Here is a 16,077-nt window from a genome sequence, read left to right as displayed (position 1 = left end):
CAACTTAGTGTATCTAGTCAAGAGTAGGCACTTTCCATCCCAGCCTCTCTCTAGACTGAGCTTGTAAAGATGAACTAGGCAGATTGTCTGTCTCCCGAGGACCTCCCAGTGGAGGAGGGGAGGGAAGTGGGGGAGGGAGATAAGACGAATTCATAAACACTGTTATAGAAGTGAGCCTGATTACAGTAAGAGGTAACTCATACTGAGAGTTGCTTCTGCTTCTGAGTGCTTAACCAGGAGCAAAGCACCTTATAATGCAATTTAATCCTCATGGCATTGCTACGAGATCTTTCAGATGAAGAAACCAAGGCTCAGGGTGACCAAATGCTTTATTTGTGACAATTCAGATGCCAACCTAAGTGGGTGTCTTACTCTAAAATTTTTATATAATGCCTATGAGGTACTTAAAGGAGGACTGTCTCACATGGAGTTAGGGATATCCTTTAAGGCTTTCTAAAGAAGGTTGGATTTCAGCTGGCAGGAAGAATAAGTGGGGTTTTAGTAGAAAAGGAGAGAAGGCAGAGTCCAAGCAGAAGGGTGGCATAAGCCAGTGCAGCAAGAAGTCCTGGAGGCATATTATGCACCTTAACATTGTAATTCGCCAAAATTTGGGGAGCAACACTCCTCTCTTTTGTAACAGGTTTGGCTGAGTCCAGGAAGAAAGGACTAGTCCCTGATGACAGGAGTCTGCCCTTGTAGGAAAACGGAGATGTGGTGCCGGAAACAGCATCACCTCCCAGCACTGGTCTGGGAGGGAGACCAGAGTGCCCTGTTACCACGAGGAGGGGAAAAAGGCTCGGTTCTTGCCTTACCCAAGAGAAAGAATTTAAACAGAAGATTGCAAGTGTGATATAAACAGAAAACTTTATTAGTAGAGCAAAAGTTAGAAGGTATAGTACACCTCCGAGAATTGAAGGCGGGCCAACCCAGGAGAGGAAAAATGGCCCCGCTCCTGTTTCTCCTGTCTTTTATCCTGGCTTAGGTGCATTCTCGTGATTGATTGACAGCTCATGGAAACTTGAGTGCTCAGGTGTGCCCATCTCTTTTGCATGTGCTCTTACCCATGATGCACACAGAGAAACCTATGGGAGGGGGCCCAAACCGCAATGCTAATTACATTATAATGAGCATTGGGTCATGTTAAGCTGGGTCCTTCTCTCTGCTGTGCAGCTGCAGCATTCATTTCTAACCAGCCTCTTTGTTGGCCCTCATTTAGAGAAGGTAAAACTCTTCGAAGCCTCTTATCCTGAACGTAGGCATACTGCTATCTTCTAGATTGCTCGCTCCTCCTTCCTCTTGCCTTGCTGGATGCTCATTTCTGTCTAACTGCCTAACAGCCCCATTGGGGCTGGAGGGATGTGGAGCCCAGGGAGGGGAGGCAGGAGAAAGGGGATCTCCCTTCAAGGTGATTAAATGCATGGAGTGCAGACATACACCCACGTACACTTAAACGTCAAAGGAGACTTCTAGCTTCTTACAGATGAACTGTGGACACTGGGAGAAAGACGTGGGGAATGAGGTGAGCCATGGAGTTCAAGCCACATTAGCCTCATTGCTTTGCCTGTATTCTCAGGATCAATAACTTGCAGATGTAATGGAATCTATTGATGAAACAATCAGTTGAGTACTTTGACATCAGTTATGCGGTGGGATCAGCAGACAAAGCTTTTCACATTGGGGTTTCAGAAAGACATCTTCCAAAATCTCTTGGAGACACGATATCACGTCTGGCGGACGTGCGATAGTGTATAACAACCTAGAGGCCGGCCTCTGGAGGCTTAGCCATTAGCTCTGTTCTTGGCCATGTTAAGAACTTGTTAAGAACAAGTGTATGGAATGATCTAAATAAAGACATTGGCTAAAAGGTTATCATATTTGGTAACAACTAATTTGCTATTCGGAGAATCAAAAGACAAGAAGTTATTATCTGCTATAATTGCGTTGACCCTGTTAAGATTATATTTAATTACAAAAACTAACAAGTTTAGCATTTAGCCTCAGGGAAAAAAAAATTGAAAAGGAAAAGAGTGTCTGATTTGGTAACATCAGTCTTGGGCAGATTTTTTAGGGCTTGTTTCGGGATCTTATGGTGAATAAACCTCTGGCTCGCTGACCACATACACCCCACATCAGAGCCAGGTAGAATAACTTACACGCTTGCTACTTAAATGGGGACCACAAGATCCACAGCGACTTATGGTGTGAAGTCAGTCCTAACTGTGGATAAACACAGTGGTAGCCTGGCTTTTCTGCTGGAAACATAGAATGTTTCTTTAAAAACTGATTTAGGATTTCTAAGTTAAAAAAATTAAACATGGTGGGATTTTGGGGGAGGGTGATTGTCATGTATGTTTCCCCCACTAAATGCACATCCCTGCTTAGAGAAATAAAGAGCTGATTACGAAAGCTGGGGCTTATTGATCAGGCTTCAGTCCCCAGGGGTATGAAGAGAGGCGGGAAGGGTGTTGCCTCAAAGCAGCACCAGACGGGGCCAAAAGCAGTGGAAAAGACTGTGAGCTGCTGAGCAGGGTGGCAGGGTCGAGTCCTCACCTCAGCTCTGTCCTGTTGCAGGTTAAGCCTGGAGCAGGTCGGACAGAGTGTTTGTTGGTTGACTTCAGAGCTTGCCACTCCAATGACCTGGACTTTCTTCCCTCCTCCAACCCATCCTCCACACTAAAGCCAGAAAGACCTTTTCAAATGTAAATCTGAGCATGTCATTTTATCTACACTCTGCTTAGAACCTGCCACGTTTTTCCAGGAAGGCCAGCACAGTGTACTAGTGCCCGCGTGGTCAACCCTGCAGCTTCATTTTGCCCCAAAGCTCCCTTCTCTTCACTGTCCACTCCACTCATTGTAGACTTTCGTTTCCTGGCGATGTGCTGTGTGCCTTCCCACTGCAGGTCCTTTGCACATGCTGCTACCTTTGTCCAGTGAGCTCTCCTGTACCTGCCCCTTGCTTGATGCTCTCACAGATTCATATTCTTCCCATATACTCCAGAGAGCAAGGATTGGCCTGATTTTGCTCACCATCTATTATCCCCAGCAAAATGCCAGACACATAAGCAATAAAGAATTATTGAATGAATGACTGAACTTTCTTTCTAGAGTGAAAGACTTTCCTGCTGTCGATCTGATTTCCCTTTTAACTTCTCAGGGTGGGGTGGGGGTGAAACCTTGAATCATGGCTGGGAAGGCTAAGGCACTGGGGAGGGGCCAATGAGTAGGTGAGGGAGGTGGGAAAGTTTTTGGAGTGTGATGCAAATGAGGAGGGAGAAATTTTTCCAGGCTGTCAGTCTCGGTCTCGAGGAGCCATCTGCTTTGCCAATGGCTATGTTCTTCCCTGGCAGGCCACTCCGGGGTCCAGGAACTTAATCTCAATCAATAGATAATAAGTAGATAAACACATCTGCCCACCTAAAGGAGCTGGGACTCTTCACCGGCAGGACCCTCATGTCACCTATGCCTCTTGTAGCTCACGTGACTTCAAGCCATGATGTCATCTCTGTAAATCTCTTCAAACCAACGTGAGCCAAAGCATGATGAGTAGAGTCAGAGAAAACTAACTTTGAGTTACTACTTTAACCAGCTGCATGATTTCAAACAATCCTGTTCGAAAACTTGTTTTTGCCTCTTTAAAGTAGTGTTAATAATAGTTTCCATTTCAATGGGCTGCACTGAGTTTACAACAAAATAATACTCATAAAGCACTGAACACCACTCTTTTCTCACCGGCTTGACACACGGGTTTACTTTTTGCTCACACTGCAGCACAGTGCCACGATCAGCGGCGGCCAGAGTATGAATCTCTGCATCCTTTCTGCAAGACAACTGGAGGATATGCATGAAAAGCCTTAGGTCACTAGTCCAGTAATTTCACAATTCTAGGGAGTATTCCCAGTCAGAGGACCAGAGGTGAAGGTATGACAGTTGATGTACGTGGATGTCCATTTATAACCTGTTTACAACAATGGGCCACTAGAAATGACTTAAGTGCTTGGAAATATTGGGGAAGGTGGGAAGGGGTGGTGTTGCCCACAGATCAGCCCCCGTCCCTGAGACAGGGTCTTGGAGCTTAGGAAAAAAGAGACAGCTTTATTACTTTGCCGGGCAAAGGGAACTCACAGCAGGCTGGTTCCTTCAGAACGGGGAATCCACCCTGGGGATGGGATAGGGTGATTACACAGCCATAGCTCAAACAATAATCAACAGAATCATTTTCTAAGTCATCAGACTTAGAGTGGCGTCTTGATGCCTCCAGTCGACCAATTCTACAGAGGCTAGCAGTTGTCGTTTTTCGATCTCTGTCTCATAAGCACCCAAGGCGTGGCCTTCTTGGCATTTAGCCTACTTTGTATGGTTACAGTTCTGTGACCTTCTCCCTGGAGAACAACTCAGAAACCAAGTATGATTAATACTTTCAATTACTGGAATAAAGCAGAAACAGTAAAATTAATAGCTTTATTTTAACAACAGGCCTGGAGCTGTGAGTAGCAACCGGTCAGTCAGGTCAGTTGACTACTTTAAGGGCAAGCATAAGAATAAACAATCTGTTAGCATAAATGCAGCCACTTTATTAATCCTCCTCTGATAGCAGTGCTGGTTGTAAGGGCTGTGTTTCTCCCAACAGCTGGTATGTGCTTCCTTGTGAAAGGAGCTTTTTCTCTGACTGTACCAATACTCCTGGCCGCTGTCTACCACCTTAGTTACTCCTCACCACAATGATGCAGGAAAAACAGATGTGGGGCGTAAGGAGGGCCGTGTCCCGTGTCTCAGTTGAGCCCCTGGGATGTGCCCCACCAAGTGTGAGTCCTTGGCTTTGCACAGGAACTAGTTCAAGAGCAAGCCACAGTTGAGTAAAGGTAGATTTATTTAGACAGATAAATACCTTATAGAGTGTAAGGCAAGAGAAAGGCCACGAGCTGTGGTGGTTGGGTGCTCAGGTTAGAGTAAAAGTAGGTACAAACTCCATAGACAGAGTGCTGGCTGTCTCCAAAGATGAGGGAGAGAGGCGGCTATGAGGAGTGGTGTTGGCCAGTTCTTATGGGCTCAGCTTTACACGCCTACAAGTGGGAGGACCATTCCAACTACCCTGGGGAAGGGGCTGGGATTCCCAGGCATTGGGTCACACCCCACTCTTTGACCTTTTGTGAATAGCCCTGGGACTGTCATGGAGCCTGTGGGTGTGTTATTTACCATGCTAATATATTACAATGAGCATATAATGAAACTCAAGGTCTACTGGGAGCCAGAGCTCCTGCCATCTCAATCCTCAAGGTCAACTGGGAGTTGAATCTTACACCATTTTGATGTTAATTGCTGTCATTCCTTGAATGGCTGTTTCCTGACCCTTTCCTTCCTGACTCAGCACTTTTATGGTATAAATTTGGGATCAGGAACTGAGTTGTGTATTCCTGAAACTTCTTCCCTTTTATCTAAGTCACAGGCAAACCACAGGAAAAAATGTGTTCTCAATTGCTTTCAGCCATGAAGTAAGTTTAGTCTCTATGGGAACAGGCTATCACTCCCTGTAACTGGACAGATAAATCAGCCTAATAGGGGAATTTATCATTAGATTGTCCACTCACCCACAAACATATGCGAACTTTATCTTATACCAGTGATTTATATGGATAATATTTTAATCCACAATCTGCCTTAATCTTTTGTAATATTTCTCAATTAGTTCAGAACTTAGGCAACACACATTAACGTTATTCACTGGGCATGGGTTTAGGAACAAGAGTTTCCTGGGTGCAAATTCTGTGATTTACCAGTTGTCCCAGATAGACACTCAAAGAAATAGATCTGAATTTTGGTGCTTTGAGCCCCAACAAAATGTGGAAGTTTTCAAATAAATTATAGAACACCCAAACACATTTTAAATCTATAAATCCATTAAAATTATGTTTTTGAAGAGAACGTATAAAATATTGACAGTATGTTATGAAGGGCAAAAAAGACGAATACAATTACGGTGTTTATCAGTCATTCTTAACATGTAGTCTCTTCATTGGTAGTATCATCATTGCCTGGAAACTTTTTAGAAATACAAATTCTTGGACTCTACCTAAATCTACTGATTCAGAAACTCTGTGGGTGGAGCATAGTGGCTCGTGTTTTAACAAGTTCTCTAGGTGAGTCCCAGGCACACTGAAGTTTGGGAAGCACTCATTTTTAGTACACACACAACACTGGGTGAAATTATACCTAAATGTTAATAGTAATTTTCTTTGAGAGATGAGGTGACAGCTGTGTGTGTGTGTATGTTTCAGTAGCAGTTAATGTTAAAATATAGTATCCCATTTTTCAGCTATTTATGTGGATTTCTTGGCTTCTGTTTCATCAATGAATTTCATAGGGCAGAGTGGTAATTACTGATGAATTTGATGAATTATCAGCTTTAGTTTATCAAAGCTAGGCAAGATTACAGATATTTGTAGTTTATGAGAGTAGACACATTTTTCCATTTAAGGATTTTTTTAATTTAAAATAACTACAAATTCACAAGAAATTGTAAAGATAGAATCGAAAGCAATCAATTTTTGAATATTAACCATGTATCTTACAGCCTTGCAAGAACAGCTTATCAGTTCCAGTTTTTTGTTTTGCTCTGTTTTTGCAATTCCTTGGGATTTTCTTTATAGAAAATCTTTTCACATATGTATAACCTGTCATGTTTTACTGTTGCTTCTGGCCAATGTTCAAAAATAAAATTCTCTAAGATTTCCTCTAGTCAATATTTTCCTCTTTATCCTTTGTATCTTTCTTGCTCAGACCTCAAGAATGGGCTCTGGTCATTGTCAAGGAAATTCTAATGTAGTGTAGAGGCAGGTAAACATCCCCAAGGAAAGGAAAAAAATTAGTGGGAGGTGGAAAAATTCTATCCTGGGCCAACTGATAATCAACTGATTTATCTTTCCCCACCCTTGAAAAACTAGGGCAATCAATAGAATCATTCCCTTGTTTATAATCAAGGTATAATTTAAAACTACAGTGAAACAGTGAATGAAACAGTGAACAATGTGCAGTTCAATGAGTTTTGAAAAATGCACATGCCTGTTAATTATGCCCTACAGCACACTTCCATTATCCTAGAGAGGATAATTTCCATTATCTCTTACCCCTTGTAATGTAATCAACCTCTCACTCCTCCAGAGACTACCATTGCACTATTTTACAACATAGATCAGCTTTGCCTTTCCAGAGGTTCATACACATGGAGTCATACTGTACATATTCTCTGGTGTCTTGCCTCTTTTACTCAGCATAATGTTTTGAGATTCCCCCCATGCTTTGCATGCACCATTAGTTTTTCTTTGCTGCTGCCAAGTAGTATTCCACTATGAGAGCACACCACAGGTTATCCATTTGCTTGTTGATGGGCATCTGGAGTATTTCTAGCTTTGGGCTCTTACGAATAAGACTACAATGAACGTTCTTATACAAAGAGATTTGTGCATATGCTTTCATTTCTCTTGGGTTAAAGCCTGGGAGTAGAATTGTTGGGACATTGGGTAGATGTATACTTTATAAGAAACTGCCAGTCTTACTTATCATATGACCCAGGAATCCCGCTCCTGGGCATATATCCAGAAGGAAGCTACTTCAAAATGACACCTGCACCCCAATGTTCATAGCAGCACTATTTACAATAGCTAAGACATGGAAACAGCCTAAATGTACATCAACAGATGACTGGATAAAGAAGATGTGGTATATTTATACAGTGGAATACTATTCAGCCATAAAAACTGACAATATAACGCCATTTGCAGCAACATGGATGTTCCTGGAGAATGTCATTCTAAGTGAAGTAAGCCAGAAAGAGAAAGAAAAATACCATATGAGATCACTCATATGTGGAATCTAAAAAAAAAAAACAAAACAAAAAACATAAATACAAAACAGAAACAGACTCATAGACATAGAATACAAACTTGTGGTTGCCAAGGGGGCAAGGGGTGGGAAGGGACAGACTGGGATTTCAAAATGTAGAATAGATAAACAAGATTATACTGTATAGCACAGGGAAATATATACAAGATCTTGTGGTAGCTCACAGCAAAAAAAAAAAAAAATGTGACAATGAATATATGTATGTTCATGTATAACTGAAAAATTGTGCTCTACACTGGAATTTAACACAACATTGTAAAATGACTATTACTCAATAAAAAAATTAAAAGAAAGAAAGAAAGAAAGAAACTGCCAGTCTTAGATACAAAGAGCAGTGCATGGGATTTCCAGTTATCACATCCTTGCCAACATCGTGTGTTCTCAGTGTTCTTGTTTTAGCTATTTTAGTGGTTCTGAGGTGAAATCTCACTGTAGTTTTACCTTGCAATTCCCTAATATCTGGCAATGTTGCACACATTTTAATGTACTTATTGGCCATTCATATACCTTCTTTTTTGAAGTGTTTGTTTAAATCTTTTTAAATTGAGTTGTTTTAAAATCATTACTGAGTTGTAGACATTTCATATTTTGGATACAAACCCTTTGTCAGAAGTGTATGTTGCAAGTATTTTTGTTCTGGTCTAAGTCTTTTCCATTTAGATTCTTAATGGTGTTGTTGATAAGAAGTTTTTAATTTTGATAAAATCCAATTCATCAGTTTGGGTTTTTTTCTATGATGGGGTTTAGATGCGGAAGACAGTAAACTGTAAGTAATCATAACTTAAACAGAGGGCGATTTCTTTTTTTCTTTCATTATTACAGGAAGTTCATTCCATAATCACCAGTAATTTCTTCCATTTTGCTGTTTTCCCATTCTCAATATATGGGTTCCAACTTGTGGTTCATGAAAGTATCCAAACCAAAGTAAAGAGAAACGCATCCTTTCTTCGAGGCTACTTCCTTGGAGCAGGACTGTCATTAACACCTATGTTTAATTGGCCAGGGCTTAGTCTCATCAGCCTACCCGACTGTAAGGGATGCTGAATGACGCAGTTTATATTCCATTTGGCTACGTACCCACTTAAAAAAATCAAAGGCTCTAATAAGATAGAAAAAAAAAATAACAAATACTGTAGTAAAATTTGTTGTTTCTGCCATAACTAGTTGATTTCTTTTCTATGAATTTTCTCAGTTTATCTATTTTCCAGCATATTGGTGTGCAATCATTGTTTCACTCTTATTAGCTTCATTTTTCCCTTGATTTTGCAATTAAATTCTGATTTTCACTCTTAGTATTGCTTTTTCTCACTTACTCTTTTTTTTCCAAATCAGTATTGTCAAAGATTTGTGGTCAAGTGTATCTTTTTGAGGGAGTATCTTCTGGCTTAGTTTATCTTCTCCAATGGAGTTTTAAAAATTGATTGATATTGCTAGTTTCTGGGAAATTTGTATCAGCATTTATATCTGTAAAAATACCGTAAAAGATGCCAGTCTCGGATTCCCAGGTAACCAACAGAGAGAAAAGCTGCTAATCTCGCAAATGAAGCAGGGTCAGCGTTAGGAATTTAGGCCTTGAGCTCAGTAGTTTTAAGGTGGGTCTTTCTTGGTGATGAAAGGTTAAGACTGAGCAGAACTCTGGAGGGATGGCAACAATGAGATAAGAGTCTAAAAATCTTGAAGAAAAAGCACATTATTCTCGATAATTAAACTACCTTTGTTGGTTCACTGTCTTAATTTTAGAAGCAAGGATATTCTTGAGCACAGAGTTGTTTTTATCTGATCTCAGTATATTTTAATATAGGGACAGAAAAGTATTTCCAATCCTTCTATCATTTGGGTCAGGGAGAGGTAATTATATTAATTTCCATTTTTGATAGTGTATTGGTCAGTCTAACTATCTATCTAACTGCAATCATCTATTTAAATATATATATATATGAATGTATGTGTATAAATATATATACTAAAGGAATTGACACATGTGATTGTTGTGGGGACTGGCAAGTTCAAAATCTGTGAGGCAGGCCAGCAGGCTGGAAATCCAGGGGAGCTGAGGTTGTAGTTTTGAGTCCAAAATCTGCAGGACAGGTCATCAAACTGGAAACACAAGCAGGATTTCTATATTACAGCCTTGAGCCAGAATTGCTTCTTTGGGAAACCTCAGTCTTTGCTCTGAAGACCTTCAACTGGTTGGATACGGCCCATCCACATTGTGGAGGGTATTCTGCTTTTCTTAAAGTCTACTGATTTAAATATTAATCACATTGAAAAATACCTTCACAGCAACATCTAAATTAGTGTTTCACCACATAACTTAATACCTTTGCTTAACCAAGCTTACACATAAAATTAACCATCATAGATAGATATAGAATTGCTGCTAAACCCTGTTTCATTCTATCCATAAATAATATTAATCCAGGGATAAGTTCATTTTTAAAAACAGTCTAGTCATCTTATTAAGAGGTTTGCTTATAATAAAATTTTACCTTCTGTGTTTGATATTATTTGTCAAAATTGATCATATATTTACAGTGTTTTACCAACTATGTTCTGATAAAAATTATTACAATAAATTAATAAGGAGAATTTTTAATCTTATGGTTGCAAATATAAAACTAATTTATAATTTTGTTATAGAAAATTATAATAGGGTTATCAGTAAAACATTCTCAAGCCTAATATATTCATATGGATATAAAATTTTCTGGGGAAGATTTATTTTAAAATATCAATACTTATAAAAGTCAGGAAATGATAGCTGTTGCAAATATTTTAACCTGTATAAAATTTTAAATATTAATATAAATGTTTAAGTGATTACAGGTACTCAAATCCTTTCAAAGGATACATGGGCAAAATACTGAAGACCACTAAGGTTAAGTCCTAAAGTATCTCCCCAAGCTCCCACCATGATACTGTTAAAGAAAACGTATTCAATGACACTTGTTAAAGATGGTATGGCAGACCTTATTCAGAACCATCACAATAGGCATGGGGACCACTGCAGTGGGATTCTGCAGTAGGGGAGAAAGATCGGGCTCAACTCCAAATACAGCCTGGGCCGGTGGGAATTTATAGCCAAGGAGCAGGGAGGAAGTCAGCGAATAGAGAATTACTCAGAGGAACCTTGCCTACCAATGCCCTTGCGACCCCATAAACTGAAATATGTGGAAAACATATCAATGTTTCTTTTTCTTTTTTCCCTATTTTAAAAAGTATTTCAAGTGTTATAGTGAGGAAAACCCATGTATCCGCTGCAAAAATACACTTACGCAGTGGATAGACAATGCAGTGACAAGAGTTAGTCTACTTTGTAACTTGGATGTGGATTTGAGTACTGCCTACTGCCCTTTCTTCTACTGATGATGACAAGATTAATGAGACCTTTTTTCCTTTCAGCTTTCCAAACCAACCTCAACTATCTTGATCTGTCTCATTTTCCCCAGCATTAGCCTTGGAAACACAAATCCATATTCAGTCTCCTGGCGCTGAGGGACTCACGGTGGAGTGTAACTCAGGCGGGTGGTTCCCATAGTCCCAGATGGAGTGGAGAGACAGCTGGGAGAGGTAGTTCCACATTCATCAAAATTCTATTCATAGGATGGAGCCAGATTACTCCACATGAAGAAGACTCTTCTCCTTAGAAACCAGTCCCAGGGCAATATGACTTGCTACGTTACGGTGCTGGCTGGTGAGCACTATTTGCAAGGCTGCAACGCTGCCTCGTAAGATGCAGCTCTTTCTCTGAATCAATGACTTACACATGGTGCCTTTTACCTCCACAGCCAAAATACACAGGTTGAGGACGAGAGAGACAAAAGTGGGAGAGGTCTCTCTTACTATCATACCCAATAATCCATTCATTGTATTCTTGCTTTCTGGTCCCATAATTTTGAGCTCTGTCAGTTTAAAGTCTTCTCAAGGGAGGAATAACAGCCAAGAGTAAGCAATATTTGCCTGATGATGTAGAAGTTGAGACTGCCACCTGGCCAGTTTGGGCTCCCTGTGCCACTGAATCAACAGGCAAATAAAAAGGTATTGAAGTCAGGTAATCAAAAGGAAACGCACACTGTCAAGGCAGAGAGGAATCCAGGGGATTCTCTTCAACACATCTAATCATTCAAGGTCAGTAGTAGACGTTAACTAAAGGCCACAGTAATGCAGGCAAGACCTCTAAGGACTCGGACGCTTTAGGAATGACGATTAGGGTCCCACACTAGGTAAAGAACTCCAACACTCTGAGGTGGGGGAAAGGGAAATCTGGATGAGGTAGAGGGAAAAGTTATAAATATTATTTATAGTTTTACAACCAGTTGCTGACATGAGGATAGTAGCAGCTGTATCTTTTCTCTCCGGTTGGGGAGGTATTATAAACATACTCCATGTAACTTCTTGGGAGACTAGGTAAACGTCTAGTTGAACACTGTAAATCAGAGTTGATTAGAAGGTTTGCTAGTCTGAGAAATAGGTCATATATAGGTCAGATACGAAATTATATACATTATACATGTATTTTATGTATCTCTCCTTAGTAGAGCATTGATGTTTCCTACCTGTAAGGGTCTGCTCCATCACCCTGTGGTACACTGACGCCTGGCCTTTTAAGTTTCTGAAGATGGCAGTACCTTAAATCTAGTTTATTTATTTTACATTTTATTCTTTTTTATTGAATTATAGTCAGTTTACGATGTTTTGTCAATTTCTGGTGTACAGCACAATTTTTCAGTCATACATGAATATATATATATATATATATTCATTTTCATATTCTTTTTCACTGTGAGCTACTACAAGATCTTGAATATATTTCCCTGTACTATACAGTATAAACTTGTTTATCTATTCTATATATACCTGTCAGTATCTACAAATGAGAGAGACCAGTTTAAAGGACACTGATCCTAAGGAAAAATCAAAATGAATCATTGTCTTAAAGAGGAAGGAGTACCCCATCTCTTATCCTGAACCTGGACACAATTCCTCTGCACTTCTTGTTTCTATTAGTGTCTACAACCAAACTGACAAAAAGGAAGGCAAACATGATTTCTGCCTCTGCTTTTCCCAGCATCTTTGACCCCTGAACTTGTAGTGGGACTCTTGTTTATCTTTGTGAGCTTTCCCCAAACAAGCCAGTAGCAAGCTTCCCTTCCTGGAGAAGAGCAGGAACCAATATAGTAAGGAAAAACAGACTTTTTTTTTAAATTACAGAGTGGAACCTGTGAGTCCACTAGCTCCCACTGCTACATTGGAAGAGAAGGATTAGACTGCTCACCTGCATATGTGACTTAATCCATCCAAAATTTTAACAAGTCCTTTCTCCCTCTGTGTTCCCAGAATCAGCACCTTGGTAACTGCTGCTGCCACATGGGGAGAACAGAGGAAGGCAGGACCACACTGGCAACCAGCTGGCTCTCAGTGAGTGATTCAAATGAACAAGCCCCCGGGAAGTCGCCGGCAGCATAAGGATATCCAAGGATCAGCCAGACTCCTAATGAGGGAAACCCCCTCTCCAATATCACGTTACAAAACTTGATTTGGTATTTTATTTTGTTTGTCCGGGATGACTCTTCTGCTTCTGTAATTGGAAGTTTGTATCATTAATTATCATTGCTTTCTGGAATCCTTAAGAAGTGAAAACAATTCTCATATTTAGGGTAAAGAGGAGTTAATCAGAGAAGAGACTGTAATCTTACCCATTGGCAATTATGGTCAAGAGATTAGGAGAGATTAGGCATTCTGTAAATTAGAGTAGAGTGGGGCTGTGACTTACCAGCCACTGAGGGTGAGCACCATGCTTGCCCAGCAGGGACTCCCATGATCCTTGCTTTAGAAAATCTCAGTGTATTCATGGTCACACCCAAACACACACTTTACCCTCTGGTAGCCTGGACCAGTATCTTGCTTGTGTCCATCAGGAACCCCCAGCCCCAGCGTCTCAGTAGTGACCTCTAAGAGATTTCTAGCTCATAAAGCCCGTCAGACACTAGACTGTAGCTACAACAGCCCCTGCCCCGCACAGCCAGAGCCCTGCTGGAGAATAGCTCAGCGCTGGTTACCATGGAAAAGCACAGAGGGAGTTTAGGGCTAGGTCTTAATGAAATGAAAGAACAGTTATAATAGGAAAAGTGTGAGAAAACCTGTGGGTGTAAAGGTGTGGTCAGAAATTTTGTACTTTAAGAGCTCAGCTCGGTGGAGCAGTTTCTGGTAATGACAGCTGAGGTCTAAGAAGACTAATAACTGTGACTCTTTATCACCAATAAAATTGCTGGCTTGGGGTAAGAACCAAATGGGCTTGCAAGTATTTTTGCCCGTCCATCTCCCCCAACCCATATCATTCTGGGACTGACTGCTTGCAAGGAAATTGGTATTTGAAGAACAAGTATCCTGTCTAAGATTTTATACTTGTCTGAGTTTAGGAAAAAGATTCAATCCCTTAATTGACATTTGATAAGTTACCTACAAGCAAATTGAGAAAAATGTGGGCTCATGCTGTCATCAACCTACCATGTCCTCTCCTAATGGGAGAAAGAAAGTCATGCGGCAAGAAGCCAGTAGTGTTTGAGGAAATTTTCTTCTCCTTCTTTGACGCCTCATGTGGTCCTACAAGGACCTGTACTCAATAGAAGCTTAACAATTGCTAATAACTCACAAAACTCAAGCAGCCCAGGTTGAGCCCCGTTCTCACAGCTTCTCCCCATCCAAACTCAAGTCCACTTGCTCTCTCCACGGCTAGAGAATCGAGGACGATAGGACCTCTCTTTCACCATCCCTAGCCTTGTCTCCCTAGTTCGTTGTTTGTTACAGCTCTTTGGTACATTTAAGAATGTACTGATTTCCATGACCTCTCCAAACACAATAATACTCATGATTATGATCTTGACCCTGCCATACCTGCATTCTGTATACCTATCTGTGTTTCAGAAGAGTAGAATAGGCAAGAGCAAACAGGGTAATAAGTACGGAATTGAAGAAGACAAGATTTCCTTCGCTTGTCACTCGAGAGGAGACAGGTACTTTACCCCAGGGCAGGGCTATGCTGAGATCGTGTCCGTTCATAGCCCCACAGTCCAAGACCTGACCCTCTGCAAGGAACCACAGGGGATGGGAGTCCCCTGGCACTGGGAGGACTGTCTCAAGAGCACCTGTGCTGTCTGCCTTAAATATGTACCAATGTTCAGTCTCAAATCCATCTTAGGTGGAGAGAAGGTATACACAAATGAGTTAAGAATAAGTAAGATAAAAACAAGTTTGTTCTCTGGTATTTTATTAACCACAAGTAGACACCCTGACCTAGAGAAACACAGTTGGACACAAATTTGGGCAAATGTTGGCCAGAACCACTGGCTGAGTTCCTCTGAAAGCCAAGCTGTAAAAGCTTAAAAAGTACACGAGTGCCATCTAGAGGTACAACTAGTACTGCAGGCTTTTTAAAGGCTGCTCCTGCAAAAGGAGTCAGGCAAATTTGCTCCCAGAGACCCCTAATCCTCGCAGCCTGATGGATTATCAACCAGGACAGTAAGCAATTTTTTTCACATCTTGGGTCGAAATCTGCCTTCACTTCCCTGACTACTGAAGACCACAGCAGCTTCCCCTTTCCTGTTTCTAGTGTGTTTTCTTTGTCATTAATTCAGTCCCAACTCAGGGATGTTTTCAGTCTTCAACAAATATTTTTTAACATATTATTTATGCCAGACTGTGCTTGACAAAGAGACTATCTGCTGATCCACGATGAGTCAGTTGCTGAGCTGGAAGGGACATTGTGCAGCCCCCTGGTCCCCTCAGCAGGAACACCCTGGACAGCAGCTCTGAAATGTGTCCCCTGCCCTTGTTGGGACAGGATCCTCCGGAAAAGCACGTCCTACCATCTCCAGGACAGGTGAACACTGGCAGGCAGGTCACTATGCAGTACAAATCATGAGTTTGGGAGTCAGTGAGATGTGCTATTGAATACTGGCTCTGCCACTTACTGACCGTGTAAACTACCGAACCTTGAGCAAATTACTTCTCTGAGGTCTGATTTCCTAGTTTGTTAAGTGGAATGATGATATTCACCTTGTGGTCTTATAGTAAGGATTAGCAACAGTATTTACCATTTATGTAGGGCTGAACACAATTCCCAAAACAAAGAAGGTGCTAAGAATATGTTCATTTTTTCTATCATTCTGATAATCATAAAAA

The sequence above is a fragment of the Camelus ferus genome, chromosome 13 (genome assembly GCF_009834535.1).
Source record: "Camelus ferus isolate YT-003-E chromosome 13, BCGSAC_Cfer_1.0, whole genome shotgun sequence".
NCBI classification, from domain to species: domain Eukaryota; kingdom Metazoa; phylum Chordata; class Mammalia; order Artiodactyla; family Camelidae; genus Camelus; species Camelus ferus.
Note: the sequence above shows the minus strand (reverse complement) of the source record.